Source organism: Mustela putorius, unplaced genomic scaffold (assembly GCF_011764305.1).
Source record: "Mustela putorius furo isolate JIRA1106 unplaced genomic scaffold, ASM1176430v1.1 tig00000281_pilon_pilon_pilon, whole genome shotgun sequence".
NCBI classification, from domain to species: domain Eukaryota; kingdom Metazoa; phylum Chordata; class Mammalia; order Carnivora; family Mustelidae; genus Mustela; species Mustela putorius.
The window spans coordinates 12,491,313-12,508,028 of NW_025421343.1; positions in this window are offsets into that span (position 1 = coordinate 12,491,313).

The window sequence follows — 16,716 nt, forward strand, 5'->3', positions numbered from 1 at the left end:
ATAACCCACAGACATTTTTTGTGGCCCAAATAGTGATGAATAAATTTGAACCAATGTTTGAAAATTGAAAAATTTCACATGAAAATCTGGATTTCTGGATTCACCTAAAAAAAATCACATGAGGCACAATACATTCACATCTCTGCGTGCAAATAATGTGCCACGGCACAGGGCTGTCTCCTTTGGATGGTGCATGACTGCTAGGGTTATTTCGGTGCACAGGCTAGTCTTAGTATATACCTATAGGCTTGGTCCACCTGCAACAGAGACTAAGAAATGTAGGTGGAAAAAATAGACTATTAGGAATCAGTCAACTGTAGGAGAAAATTTGTGTTGAAGGAAACATAAATTCTTTTAAAATGTAGAACAGGATTTGATGATAGGGCAGCCATCTGAATTATCCTTGTGGTAGTTGAAAATATGAAATTACCCCTCAGGAGTGAAGCCAAAATAGAGAGATATTTGAAAGTAATCACCTCAAAGAGGGTAAGTGAAAAATGCAAATGGGTGAGAGATATAGAAAGAGTAAAGCCTTAGATAAAAGTTGAGTTTGACAGCTAGGAGTATATTTTGATGACTGAGATACAAAAATTCATTGTACCTCTCTCTCTTTTTTTTTTTTTTAACCCCAGCATAAGGAACCTACAGTGTTATATTAGTTTCAGATGTGCAATATAATGACTCAATTCTATACATTACTCAGTGCTCATCAAAATAAGTGTACTCTTAATGCCTCTGGTAACCATCAGTTTGTTCATTATAATTAAGAGTCTGGTTTTACGGTTTGTCTCTATTTTCTTTGTTCATTTTCCTTTTTGGTCCTTAAATTCTATGTACAAGTGAAATCATATGATACCTGTCTCTCTCTGACTTTTTTCATTCAGCATTTACCCACTAGATCCATCCATGTTGTTGCAGATGCAAGATTTCATTCATTTCTAAGGCTGAGTAATTTTCCATTGTGTGTATATACCACTTTCCTTTGTCCATCTGTCTACCAATGAATACTTGGGTTGCTCCCATAATTTGGCTATTGTAAATACTGCTGCAATAAACAGAGAGGTGCACATATCTTTTGAATTAGTGTTTTCATATTCTTCTGGTAAATATCCAGTAGCGGAATTGCTGGGTCATATGGTAATTCTATTCTCAGTTTTTTGAGCAGCCTCCATACTGTTTTCCCCAGTGACTGTGCCAGTTTGCATTGGGTTCCTCTTTTTCCACATCCTTACCAATACTTGTTATTTTTCAGGTTTTTTTATTTTAGCCATTCTGACAGGTGCAAGGCAATAGCTCGTTGTGGTTTTAATTTGCATTTCCCTGATAATGAGTGGTGTTGAGCATCTTTCCATGTGTCTCTTGGTCATCCTTTGAAGAAATGTCTGTTAATGTATTCTGCCCATTTTTTAATTGGATGATTTTATTTTTTGGTGTAGAGTTGTATAAGTTCTTTATATATTTTGTATACTAACCCTTTATCGGATATGTCATTTGCAAGTATCTTATTCCATTCAGTAGATTCTTTTAGTTTGTTGATTGTTTCCTTTGCTGTAAAGAAGATTTTTCTTTTGATGTAATCTAAGTAATTTATTTTTGCTTTTGCTTCCCTTCCCTCGGAGACATATCTAGAAAAATGTTGTCATAGCAACAAATCTCTACATCAGAGAAATTTTTTGCCATAGCAAAAAATCTCTACATCAGAGAAATTACTGCCTATGCTCTATTCTAGATACTTGTGGTTTTAGGTCTTATATTTAGGTCCTTAAAATATTTTGAGTTTTGGTGTATGGTGTAAGAGAGTGGTCCAGTTTTCCCAACACCATTTGTTGAGGAGACTGTCTTTTCCTCATTAAGTATTCTTGGCTCTGTTGTCAAAGATTAATTGCCCATATAATCATGGGCTTATTTCTGGGATCTCTGGTCTACTCTTTTGATATCTGTGTTTATTTTTGTGCCAGTTCCATGCTGTTTGGTTTACTACAGTTTTGAGGTATATTTTGAAATCTGGGATTATGGTAACTCCAGTTTTGTCCTTCTTTTTCAAGATTGCTTTAGGTATTCAGGGTCTTTTGTGGTCCCATCGAATTTTAGGATTATTTGTTCTGTGAAAAATGCTGTTGGTATTTTGATAAGGATTGCATTAAATCTGTAAATTGCTTTGGGTAGTATGTCCATTTTGATAATATTTATTCTCCCAGTTCATGAGCATGGAATGTCTTTCCACTTGTTTGTGTCATCTTCAATTCTGTCATCAGTGTTTTATAGTTTTCAAGTACAGGTCTTTCACCTCCCTGGTTAAGTTTATTCCTGGGTATTTTATTATTTTTGTACAATTATAAATGGGACTGTTTTCTTAATTTCTCTTTCTGTTACTTCATTATTAGTATATAGAAGTGCAATGGATTCCTCTATTGATTCTGTATCCTGTGACTTTACTGAACTTATTTATTGGTTCTGATAGTTTTTTGGTGGGTACATGATATAGTATCATGTAATCTGCAAATAGTGATAGTTTTTCTTATTCCTTACCAATGTGGATGCCCTTTATTTCTTTTTGTTGTCTGATTGCTGTGGCTAGGACTTCCAGTAATATATTGAATAAAAGTGGTATGAAAAAAAATTGGTATGAGTGGGCATCCTTTCCTTGTTGCTGAGCTTAGGGGAAAAGCTCTCAGTTTTTGACCATTGAGTATAATGTTAGCTGTGGGTTTTTCATATATGGCCTTTATTCTGTTGAGGTATGTTCACTCTAAGCCTACTTTATTGAGAGTTTTTATCATGACTGGATGTTGTACTTTGTCAAATGCTTTTTCTACATCTATTGAAATGATCTTTTGTTTTGTGTCCTTTCTCTTATTATTGTGACTGTATTGTGTTCATTGATTTGGGAATTTTAAACCACCCCTTGCAATCCCCTTGATAGTGGTGAATGATTTTTTTTTTTTAATGTATTGTTGGATTTGGTTTGCTGCTATTTTGTTGAGGACTTTTACATCTATGTTCATCAGAGATATTGGCCTCTACTTCTCTTTTTTGTGGTGTTTTTTTCGGGTTTGGGTTTTAGGGTAATGACGCCTCATAGAAAGAATTTGGGAGTTGTACCTCCCTTCTGTTTTTTGGACTAGTTTGAGAAGAATAGGTATTAGCTCTTCTTTAAATGTTTGGTAGAATTCACCTGGGATGCCATCTAGTCCTAGACATTTGTTTGTTGGGAGTTTTTTGATTACTGACTCAATACCATTACTGATGATTGGTCTGTTCAAATTTTCAATTTCTTCTTGATTTAGTTTTGGGGGGTTAAATGTTTCTAGGAATTTACCCATTTCTTCTAGGTTGTCCAATTTGTTGGTGTATAATTTTTCATAGTGAGTTTGGCTAAAGGTTTATTAATTTGATAGATCTTTTCAAAGAACCAGCTCCTGGTTTCATTGCTATGTTCTATTGTTTTTTCAATTTCTATATTTTTTATTTGTGCTCTAATCTTTATTATTTTCCTCCTTCTATGGGTTTTGGATTTCTTTTGTTTTTCTTTTTCTAGCTCCTATAAGTGTAAGATTAGATGGTTTATTTGAGAGTTTTTTAGCTTCTTGAGATAGGCCTGCGTAAGTATAAACTTCCTCTTAAAACAGCTTTTGCTGCATCCCAAAGATTCTGGACCATTGCATTTTCATTTTCTTTTGTCTCCATGTATTTTTTAATTTCCTCTTTGATTTCTTGGTTGGCCTGCTTTTATTTAGGAGCATGTTATTTAACTTCCATGTATGTGAGCTCTTTCCAGAATTTTTCTTGTGGTTGATTTCTAGTTTCATAGTATTGTAATCAGAAAAAGATGCATGAAATGACTTTGATCTTTTTTAATTTGTTGAGACTTGTTTTGTGAACTAATATGTGTTCTATTCTGGAGAATGTTCCTTGCATACTTGAAAAGAATGTGTGTTCCATTGTTTTAAGATGAAAAATTCTAGATATATTTGTTAGATCCATCTGGCCAATGTGTAATTCACAGCCACCGTTTCCTTGCTGATTTTCTGTTTAGATAATCTATCCATTAATGTAAGTGGGGTGTTAAAGTTCCCTACTACTATTGTATTACTATCAATTACTTCCTTTATATTTGTTATTAGCTGCTTTACATATTTGGCTGCTACCATATTGAGTGCATAAGTATTTGCAATTGTTGTGTCTTGTTGGATTGTTCCCTTTATGCTTAGGTAGTGTCCTCCTTTGTCTCTTGTTACAGACTTTGTTTTAAAGTCTATTTTGTCTGATAGAAGTATTGCTACCTCAGCTTTCTTTTCACTTCCATTTGCATTATAAATGCTTTTCCATCCCTTCCTTCACAATTTGCATGTGTCTTTAGGTCTAAAATGAGTCTCTTGTTGGCAGAATACAGATGGGTCTTTCTTTTGTATCCATTCCATCATCCTATGTATTTTGATCAGAGCATTTAGTCCATTTACATTCAAAGTTATTATTCATAGGCTTTTACTTTTTGCCATTTTGTTACCTGTTTTACAATTGTTTTTGTAGTTCCTCTGTTCCTTTCTTGGCTTGCTCTCTTCTCTCATGGTTTGCTGTTTTTTTGTTTTGTTTTGTTTGTTTTTAGGTGATATACCTGGATTTCTTTCTCTGTATTCTTTGCATGTCTATTACTGGCTTTTTACTTGTATGTATCATTAAGTTTATATATAACTGCTTATGCATATAGCAGTCTATATTAAGTTGATGGTTGCCTAAGTTTGAACCCCTTCTAAAAGCACCAAATACTCACTCTTCTTCCACCCATATTTTAGGTATATGTTATCACACTTTACATCCTTTTATTTTGTGAGTCCCTTGATGGGTTTTTGTAAATATACTTAATTTTAATGCTTCCTACTTTTCTTACTCCTGCTTATGGTCTTCCCTTTCCACTCAAAGAGTCCCCTTTAACATTTCTTGTAAGGATGGTTTAGTGGTGATGAATTCCTCTAACTTTTTTTTTTTTGTCTGGGAAATTCTTTATCTCTCCTTCTGTTCTGAATGATAGCCTTGCTGGGTAGAGTATTCTTTGCTGCAGGGGTTTTTTTCTTTCAGCATTTTGAATATATCATCCTAATCTGTTCTGGACTGCAGAAAAATCTACCTACTGATAGCTTAAGGGGATTCCCTTTTCTGTAACTGTATTCTTCTTGCTGTTTTTGAAATTCTCTGTCACTACTTTTTGCCATTTTAATTATTATGTGTTTTGGTATGGGCCTCATTATGTTGATTTTGTTGGAGGTCTCTGTGCCTCTTTGGTCTGGATTTCTGTTTCTTCCCCAGATTTGAGACATTTTTAGCTATATTTCTTCAAATTAATTTTCTGCCCCCTTTTCTGTCTTCTTCTTCTGGGACCCCCATAATGTGAATGTTACTACACTTGATGGTATCACTGATTTCCCTGAATCTATTTTCTTTCATTAATGTTCAGTTTTCTCTCCCCTGTTCGGCTTGATTGCTTTCCTTGCTTTGTCCTCCAGGTTGTTAATCCATTCTTCTGCTTTCTGTTATCTACTGTTTATTCCATCTAGTGTATTTCTAAATTAAGTTATTATGTTCTTTATCTCTGCTTGGTTCTTTTTGTTTTCTGTTTGTTGATGGTCACAATGAGGTTGTCCACTCTCTTCTAAAGTCCATTGAGTATCTCTATGACCATTACTTTAAACTCTCTGTCAGGCATATTACTTATCTCCATTTCATTTAGCTCTCTTGCTGTGGTTTTTGTCCTAGTCTTTCATTTGGAACATATTCCTCTGTCTCATTTTGTCTAACTCTCTGTATCTGTTTCTAAGTTTTAGGAAAGTCAGCTCTTGAAAGTAGTGGCTTTTTGAAGATGATTTCTGTAGTACCCTGAAGTGACAGGTACTACTAAATGGTTCTGTTCTGATGAGCTATCTTCTATTCACTAGAACCTGGCACTAGAGAGATATCTCCTATGTATTTTGCATGCCCTCTACTGTTGTGGCTGAGCCACTTTTGCCTTCAGTCCAGTCATCTACGATGGTCCTATTTGGGGCAGGTTTTTGTCTCTGTGTTGTAGTGGGCCAGTCTGGGGCCACCTTGGATTTGAGGAGAGTCAGACCATGCCTTTTCCAGAGTTCAGTAACACAGAACTGCAGGGTACTCTCCCTGTGTGGTGCCCTGACAATCTTTCTTTGGTGGGCAGAGCCTGCAGTCAATCCCAGTTCCTGCCCCCAGCCTACCACTGGGGCTGCATTAGTACTGGCTTGTGTGTGGTTATCTTCCCCTCTCCCTGGGCATGAGTCACTTTGGAGGGGTACTGGCCCCTATCAGGGCTGCTTGCACACACTGCGAGGCTCATGGCACACTTTGTATGGACTCCTTTCAAGGGCATGTTGGAGGGTGTATCCACAGGAGAATGAGGGGGTGGGGCACATGAGGCCAACAAAATCTGTGCTAGTCTGCTGCAGGAGGAGCCCTGCAGCTGCCTGAAAAAAAACTCCTGCTGAGACCAGCAGGGTTGGAGGAGGCAGCTCTTCAGAAGCACACAGGGGCTGGGTGCACTGTTACTAGCTAGGAGGAGAGGGTTCAAATGCTGTGCTGGTTCCCACAGGTGTCAGTTTACCTAGCCTGGGGATGAAGGGAAGGAAAGGTGCCCACAAGCTCTTTTGCTCTTGGAGAATTCTCCCAAAGATCCCTATCCCTCCAGCACATGCTGAGGTTATTAAATAAATCTCCTTCCTGTATACCATGGATATTTTTCAGATTGCCTCTTCTGTGCTATATATCAGCAAGGCTTTTTGTTTTGCTATCTCTAAGGGCAGAGACTCAGTTTCCCATCATCCACCAGCTCTCCCAGAGCCAAGCCTACTGACTTTAAAAGTTCCAGGTGTTAAGCCCCACTGATTTAAAAAAAGGGCTCCTGGGTGGCTCAGTGGGTTAGGCTGCTGCCTTCGGCTCAGGTCATGATCTCAGGGTCCTGGGATTGAGTCCCGCATCGGGCTCTCTGCTCAGCGGGGAGCCTGCTTCCCTTCCTCTCTCTCTGCCTGTCTCTCTGCCTACTTGTGGTCTCTCTCTGTCAAATAAATAAATAAAATCTTTTTTTTAAAAAAAACTTGCAAAACCAGTCTTCTCTGGTTTTCAACACCAAAGGTTACAGAGATTTGTCTTCCCATTGTGGGTCCCCAAAGCCTGGGGTGCCTGGTGTGGGGCTCTGCTTCTCTTCCCTCTCTGTACCATGAATTCTTCCCCCAATGGATGGCCTGGATCTCTTTGGCTCCTGACAGAGTCTCTGCCCTTCCTACCCTCTCCTATGTGGCCTCTTCTCTACATTTAGTAGTGGAGATTCAGTTATGCCAGTCTCCATGTCATTTTCTGGGTTACTAAGACCGATATCAGTGTTATATAATTGTGTCTTTGGGACAAAATGAACCTAGGATCCTCCTATTCCACCATCTTCCCTGGGAGTTGTACCTGCATCTTTCAACTGAGACTCTGAACCAATCTCAGTTTCTCAAAGCAGCCTTTCGGCATTCAAAATTCTAATGTGGGGGCACCTGGCTGACTCTGTGGGTTGGGCCACTGCCTTCAGCTCAGGTCATGATCTCAGGGTCCTGGGATTGAGCCCCGCATTGGGCTCCTTGCTCAGTGGGGAGCCTGCTTCTTTCTCTGCCTCTGCCTGCTTCTCTGCCTCCTTGTGCTTTCTCTGTCAAATAAATAAATAAATAAAATCTTTAAAAAAAAATTCTAAAGTGGACATGGACAATAATATCTAGGGACATGGTAGAGAGGGAATTTATGGGACTGGGTGGCAAAAGAATTGCAGAAGTAACCAACGGAATAATTGTTAAAATAAGATGCCAGTGGTTGACACCTGTGTGATTGCATATGCAGACATCTGTTTTCCTCTTCCCTGCAAGATTCTTCTAGCTGGCCTTAGAATTAAATTGACATGAGACAGATAAACAGGAGAAAAAAAAAATTAATGACATGAGCACAGAGGACCAATAACGAAATTGATACCCAAAGAAATGATGGTAGGCAGTTTTTATACTTTTTAGACAAAAAGATAATAAATCTGTGAGGAATTGACAGGACCATGAAAACTTACATTCAGGTGTTTAATTAGTAAGGACTTCTAAACAGGATTTGAGCTGGGGTTGAATTAATAAAAAGTAACAAGATTCGTAATACAGCCTTCTCTTCTCTGAATTCCTTATCTCTGGTGATAACAGTATGTCTTTAGCTCCTGGTGCAGGAAAGCTACCTTTCACGTGGGAGATTCACTTCCTGATTTCTGGAGACAAAGGGAGGTCAGGGTGTTCTTTTTTGCACTGGCTGTTTTTTAAGTAACTTTTTAATTTAAAATAATATACCAAAGTGACACATTTTAGGACAGCCTGCCCTCAGCCCTTACACCCTAAACTGACTGGAGCCTTGTTTACAATTCTTATCTCAGACATGAAAGCTCATTACAGTGAAGTGAGCCATTGAAAAGGGCCCTTTTCTTTTAGTAAAGTGTTTCAGTCATGTCTTTACCTATTGGTGAGAAATGGTTTCTTGCCTCGGGGTTGTGGGAATGACAAATCCACAACAACTGACATTGGACAAATGAGACTGACTGCAATTTGTCCTTCATATATACTTGCAGCCTGGAAGAGAAGGACACCACACACCATGTAGGATGACGCTTCTTTACAATGAGGAGCAGAGTGAACAGTCAGTGGTGGTGGGAGCCGGGCTTTGCAGTATCAGGCAGTTGGCTAACTCCTGGTTTCCAGGGAGGATATGGTTGGCTCATTTGAATAATTCCATAGGGGCTCCTGGGTGGCTCAGTTTGTTAAGTAATGCCTTCAGCTCAGGTTACTATCCGGGAGTACCAAGATCGAGTCCACATCAGGCTCCCAGCTCCACAGGGAGTTGGCTTCTCCCTCTGACTTTCTCACCTTTCATGCTCTCTCACGGTCTCTCTCTCAAATAAATTAAAAAAAAAAAATTAATCTTGAATAGTTCCATAGATTGTCAAGGAACCAAAGCTGGTACTCAAGGATAAGCAGGAACTATAGCTGGTCCCCATCATAAGGAGAGATGTTTCCTAGGAAATCTTATTCCTGGGAGCAGAGTGAGAGTGAGGACATGAACTTGTGATTAGGTCATTTGAGGTACTCCTGCCTTGCCCCAGATGCCGAGGAACACATAATATTGGGACTTTAATTTTAGGCCTTATTTCACATGAAGAAACCAGAGTTTTAAACAGGAAAATTAAAAAAAAAAAAAAAAAAAAAAAAAAAGCTTATAGCTAGCCAAGAATAGTGCCTCAAAAGGAAAGATTATGGAAGACACAAAATAGCTATTCTCAGAGCTAGTGGTGTAAGAAGGAAAAGGGAAGGTGGTAGCAGCAAGAGAAACTTGGAAGGACAGCAGAGCTTGCCTCTAGTATGATACAGAAAAAATAATGGCATGTTCTTTCTTCTCCACAAAACTGTGAAGAGGTCTATACTGTTATAAGGAAACAGATACTCCAAGAGGGTTGCAAGTATGTCCTGAGAGAAATGGACTCAGGGACAGATTCTTACATTCAGGGATTTGACTGGGGAGAGCCACCTGCAGAGGAGTGGACAGAGGAAGGTGAACTGGAACTAGTCTCAACAAAGACCTCAAGGATCCCCTAGGAAACTCTGAGAGCTGTCTTGGGGAGGGACTCAAAGCCACCAGCCACTACTGGTCTCAGCTAGGGGATTTGGTGCTGCAGTCCTGAAGGGGGGATCTGAATGCTGCTCCACAGAATTCTTGCTGAGGAATAAAAGGATTTATCGGTCACACAGTTACCACTTTTTGGTGGCATGTTTGAACATGGGTCTCATTATAAATCTATGTTCTTAACCATAATATTCTACAAGTAACTATCCTATGATATTATGATCTGTACTAAAATATATATACATTTGGTTTTCATCCATGCTTCCTAGATCACAGCTTTCCAAACCCTTGGAATTTTCTAAGAGATAAAGAACAATTGGGAGCATCTTTTGTTATAATGTTTGGTCTCTTGTCCTCAGTTCTTGAAATCCCTTCAGAGCCATAAAGGTGAAATGGGTGTTTTTTTATTCATAATAAGTGCTTCCTACCACAACTGAGTTTATGTTAATGATATGACTTTTGGAAAGCTCCTAAGGCTGGTTGCCAGGGGAACCAACGGCAACAGAGGGATTGAACTTCTTTCAGTCCCAGCCCCTGATTTCTGGGGAAGAGAAAGGGACTGGGGGTGGAATAGGTCACAGTAGCCAATGATTTAATCAACCATGCTTGTGTGAAGACTTCATAATTTAAAACACACACACACACACACACACAAACACACACAAAAAAACAGACTGAGTGAGAGAGGGTTTAAAGAGCTTCCAGATTGGTGAACTAGAACACTTTTGTGTGCCACAGTGCCAGGCCCCAAACTCCATAAGGACAGAAGCTCTTTTGTTCAGGACCTCACTTATGTATCTTTTCATCTGGCTGTTCATTCATATCTTTTAATATGCTTCATAATAAACTAGTAATCTAGTGAGGAAATGGGCTTCCTGAGTTCTTGGAAATAATCAACCCAAGGAAGGAGTTGAGGAAACCACCAATCAGTAATTGGCAGGTCAGAAGCCCAGGTAACAACCTGTGCTTGCCATTAGCATCTGAAGTGGAGGACAGTCTTGTGGGATTGAGCCCTTAATCCGTGGGATCTGATGTTATCCCTAGGGAGATAGCGCCAGAATTAAATTGAATTTTAGGGCACCCAGCTGGTGTCTGAGAATTGCTTGGTGGTGAGAAAATCCCTCACTCTCCACTGAAATTAGAGTCAGAATCCATATTTACCCTTACGCAGCAATGGGACAAGAATATTCTCCTGGAAATGCAATGGCTAAGAGAATCTTCATTAGAAGGCCAAAGCACAGGCCCCCATGGAGATACATTCTGGGCAGCATATACTTGAAATCATGTCATGTCTCTGGCCATTCTCTCTTCTAGATTCTATTTTATTGTTGGTCACTCCGTCTGATCAGATGCTATTTGAAGAATTTTCCTCAGTGTCTATTTAAAGGCTAATTTTGACCATTTGCTTCCTAAAACAGTTCCTTGATTATGCTCTCTTGCTTTGAACCATGGTAAAACACATACACACGTGCACACACACACACACACACACACACTACTTTTAATGTCATTTATATTTGTCTTGGCACTTTACGAAACTTCCAGTGTGACCACATGCCTATCCTTGAGTCAAGAAATGTTCACTGAAACAAAAACGATGATAGAAAACAAGACCATGGGAAGATAAACATAGAGATGATGTCACATAACATGAAGAAAGAAAACTCAGCATGTGCCCTGAGACCTTTGGGCCACAAATGGAGCCAGTAGGCCATGAATGTGTGATGGGGTCAGTCCACATCTAGCAGTTGGTGGCGGGGGAGGTAATGTTCAACTTATCATTCACAGTGATAAGAAAAGAAAAGACTAAGTGTGCTGGTCAGTAATGTAATGATGTAATGAATATGTAGGAGTGTGTGTCTGCCTGCTTGTCGGAGATCAATAGTATTATAATTACTACTGTGTGTATCACCTCCCAGTAAAATAGTGCGGGTGTCGGGGTGGGGGGGAGTACCCGACTACATTTGAATAATACACCATTTGGCAGCATTCAACTCTGCTGCTTGTTGTCGTGACTTCGAGTCAACCCAGGAGAGGCAGAAATAAAATTCTGTCACACCTCTAGCTGTGTAAAAATAAGAACTTTTTTTTTCATTTGAAAGTTCAAATGCCAACTTGAAAAGCATGAAAATAATCTCACCAACCAGAGTTTCAGGAAACTTGAACTTCTTTGAAGAAAACAGTCTCCTGTGGCTAATTATCTTAGCGTGTTGTACTTACAGACAACTTCACCTTTGCTGCTTCTCCAACAGCCCACTTTTGCAGATTATGTAACAAAGGAACAGAAAAGTCAGCTGGATTTTCAAGATCAGGAAAATGGATCAAGGGGTTAAAGCCACAACTTTCTTATTTCCAGGAACTGAGCTTCTGCTTCTAGGCTGCATCCATTCTGGATATTCTGGTTTACATTCAAAGGCTGCTATAATGCCTCCTGTTATGTAACATCTTTCACAACACTGTCTCAATCATTTTTGTGTGTTTATCCAGTCTCTCTGTAAATTTACTATCGCAGCAGGTTCATTTACATGAGTCTCTTAATTCTAGTTATTGAGCTCATTCATTCCTAGTGTTAAGCGTGCTGGTAAAATCCATCTTCTGAAACTGCAGAACTGAAGTCCAGATTGGTCCATGAGGGACTGTCCATGGCAAATGCTCCTTGGAAAGTCTCAGGTTGGCTAATCCCCTGGCATAGCACATGACATTGTCCAAAGCTTCTAGTCACTAAAGCATTAAATCACAAGGCTGGTTAAGTGTGCTGGGTGGCAATACTCTGTTGGATGAGATTTCCTTAAACCAGTCTGAGAACCAGTAAAGGCCCAGAAGTTACAGTTCTCATCTATCTACAATTATTACATTGATTATCAACTAATTCAGTTCATATTAATTGAAATCATGATTTAACTTAGGGTTCATTATACATTAATGCCATCTTTTTTGTAACAAACTGGTAAAAAGTCTATAATGGATTTTACTTCGGTGGTAGGCAGTCTTCAGTGTAACTGACACCCCCACCAAACACCCGAAATCTCCCGTGATTCTTGAAATCTAAAAGTGAGCCTCACACTTTACCCTGCAGTTCGTAATTGTATATGCCTTCTCTATTTCACAATGCAAAAGAAGGAAAAGAGGAAAAAAAAGAAAAGATAAAAGAACAAAAAGACAAATCATTATAGGTCACTGATGGAATTATTTAATTTCAAATTACATTGTCTTTTCCTTTCTGCTCTCTTTGTGCTCCCACTTTCAGGTAAGAATGCAACCCCTCCCCATGGCTCAGAAGCCAGTTAATCTTATGTTCTCAGAGAATTGACATCTTATAGAAAAATTTATAAGACTTATCCTTGTGTTGCTGAAGAATTGCTCTGGAGTGTTCTGTGAAATCTTGACCTAGTTCGGGGTAGGGCTGGGCTAGGCATTGCACTTTGCCTGTGCTGCTGCTTGATCTTGGTTTAAGTGATAGGTCCTGAATCATTCTGCTAACATTCCTAAAGTAGCAGTCTTAAATACTGGCTTCGGCATGCTCAACTCTGAGATATGCCTGCCTTTTCGGAGCTGAGAGTACATCTTAACCTTCTTGGAAGTGTGTCTTTTGTTTTAGAGCAGATCCAGGAAAGCCTTCCATATTTCCTTGGCTAAGGTTGAGATGTGTATCTTAGACCCAGAGCAGAGTTTTCTTGCTAGGGGTGAACACAGTAGCAGGTGTCTCATGTTTGGGGAGAACTGTATAGCCGCTCTTCAATATCCCCTGCTGGGAAGCAGGAGGGGGAAGAGGGGAGCTGGAGTTCCTGCAAAGATTGAAAACACAAGTAAAAGCCCACTGAGAGGATGAAAGCCACAGCTTTGCAAGGAGTAGCAAAGGGCTTGGGAACTTCCGGAGTCCCTGCTGGTACAAGTGAATAATACCAGTCTTCTACATGTCCTTCCACAGAGTGACCCCAAAAAGCAAATCATGGTTTATATAAATTTCAGTGGCTTCTTCCTTCACTCAAAATAGTGGTCAGGAAATTTCTAGTAGTTTCCATGATAAACCCATAGTCACATCACAGTTATGCAAACTGTTAGCAGGATGGGGGACCCCAGTACTAGGTATGTATATCTCTTCCACAGTTGTGTTACTCAAGCTCAGCTTCAAGCCTAGGTCCGCCCCACCACCAGCAGAAGAAGCAGTCACTGGGCCGTGGCATGTCCTGCTGCCAGCTGGCCCTGACCTCCCCCCTACCCTGCACCCCTCCCCCCCACCCCCAACCCCTCCACCTCCCCCTCACAACCACTTACTCTTTTCCTCTCTTACCTTAATCAGTCTACAAGATAAGCACAGCAGGAAGAAATGTTCCTGTTTGACAGCAGAGAAAGTAGAAGCTCAGCGAGGTTAATGTTCTCCCAGTAGTGTGAGGAGTTGGTTACCTTCTCCTTCCATCAACCTGTGTCGCTCCTCACTCCATACTAATTTCCCTTCTTTTCCTCTCCTGCTTGAAACAGGAGGGGTACCAAGTAACCCATTTCCCCCCAAAGAACTGAGGCATGTGATTACTCAATAACAATAGCTATAACAATACTAACTTCTTAAACCTTACCTAAAGGTTAAAATCCATGCAGATTTGCAAATTTGGTCTTTTATTTTCTATTGTGAATTGACTTTGGTACTCTCCATCATTGTTTACAAAATGCAGATTTTAAAGAATATATTGAAATGTTTTTTAACTCCTTTGTATTTCAGATTAAATCTATTTCATATAAAAAGGCAATTGATCTGTATCTTCTTTAGAAAATGTCCGTAGATAGAAAGAGGTAACATGCAGCAGTGTCCCACTTTAATAAATTATCCAGATTAGCAATGCAAAAATATTTTTCATATCTTATCTGCCTTAAAGAATATTCTAAATCATTTCTACAAGTCTTTGAGAGACTTAAAAATGAGGAATAATTTTAATTTACTTTTTTTTAGTTGTCGAGTATATTGTTCACCCCAACTGCGGAGAAAACAAAGGAACAATAGATGAATATCTCCATCTAGAGCCTGCTTAGGAAAAATGTAATTGCTCCAAAGAAGTCATCCTGTATTCTGATGCTGGGCTGCAGTGCAGCTCCTCGGTATGTCAGGAGAGAACATCAAGGACGTGACTAACCTCAATTTGAGATGGACACTGTGTGACCGGGTTTATATCCCCCAGGATGCTGGTTTAGTTTCTATTCAGGTGTCCTAAGATTGCTGGGCACAAAGTAATTCAATGCTTTATAGCTCAAATGAACCAAATGGAGCTCTAACTTCTCTCTGTGCCTGATACCATCCCTGCATAAGCAGCAAATAAATAACTTGGAGTCTGAGTGGTAAATCCCATCATAAAAATGAGCACAGGGTGCGCTGGAAAGAAGAAAAAGTGACACTGAAGCCAGACTTGGCAGTTCAAGGAGAGTCTCCTGAGTAAGTTGATAAATGAATTAAGTCTCAAAAAGGCGTTTTTATTTTTAATTGTAACATTTAATTTGTCTTTATGTATATTATGAAGGGATTTTTTAAAAATATTTTATTTATTTATTTGTCAGAGAGAGAGCACAGGCAGGAGGAGCAGCAGAGGGAGAGGGAGAAGCAGGCTCCTCTTGAAGCAGGGAGCCTGATGCAGGATTTGGAATCTTTTTTTTTTTTTTTTTAAGATTTTATTTATTTATTTGACAGACAGAGATCACAAGTAGGCAGATAGGCAGGCAGAGAGAGAAGGGAAGAAGCAGGCTCTCTGCGAGAGCCCTATGTAGGGCTCGATCCCAGAACCCTGAGATCATGACCTGATCTGAGCCGAAGGCAGAGGCTTTAACCCACTGAGCCACCTAGGTGCCCCTGATCCCTGGAATCTTAACCTGAGCTGAAGGCAGACACTTAACTGACTGAGCCACCCAGGCATCCCTGTCTTTGTATATATTCTGAATTTTAGTTATAAATAAGCACATACCTCTCATTTCATCTCCTCTTGTATCCTGCTCCATCAAATACTCATTTTCTATCACTTTTTTTTTTATCTTTTCTGTTTCTGTTAGTGCCTTCCCCTCGCCTTATCACTTTCTCCGTCCTTTTACTTATGTGACGCGTCAGTCTTTTTGAGATGATTTACTACTTTCTCCTCCAGAAATTCTCTCTCCCTTTGGTAGTCTCAGGGAGCTAAACTTCGGCAAGTGCTGTTAATGCTGCATCTGTAGCTCCTATGCACTTAACATGTCTGTGCGTGATGGCCCAGACCTATACCCACCATCAGCACACCCTCTTTTGTGGAACTCAGGGTTCTCTGTGACCACTGGAACCCGCTCTTGGTGCACAGGTAATAGGTCAGCGATGCCAGGGAATGAAGATCTCCCAAGAACTTCCCCTAACCAATGACTTACAACAATTAGTGAACAAATACTTCAGCTCCTCCACCCTTCAGCCAAGACAATTCTAGGAGACATGTCTGTACTGCCTTTCAGTGCAGAGTTCCAGTGAAGCGAAGCTTCAGTTACTCACAGCAGGAGCTTGCAACCTTTACTGCCTTCTCTTCTCTGCCTCGCCTCCTTACTCCTCTACTGGGACTTCCTGGATCATTCATTCATCATATAAATTCCTTGGACTTAAACCTTGTCTTGGGGTCTACTTCCTATGGAACCCAAATGAAGGCAAATTTTTAATTCTATAGTTACTTCCCTAAATTTTTATTTTCAGTAGTGGTTTCCTCCCACTGAAACTTTTAAGTATTGGGGATTCTCATGGTCCCATACTCTGACAGAGCTCATCCACACATTCTTTGTTTTTTTTTTTTTTAAGATTTTTATTTATTTATTTGACAGAGAGAAATCACAAGTAGGCAGAGAGGCAGGCAGAGAGAGAGGGGGAAGCAGGCTCCCTGCTGAGCAGAGAGCCCTATGCGAGGCTCGATCCCAGGACCCTGGGATCATGACCCGAGCCGAAGGCAGAGGCTTAACCGACTGAACCACCCAGGCGCCCTTTTTTTTTTTTTTTAAATCCATATTCTTGTTTTCATTTACTATCTATAGGTTGATGATACTCAAATC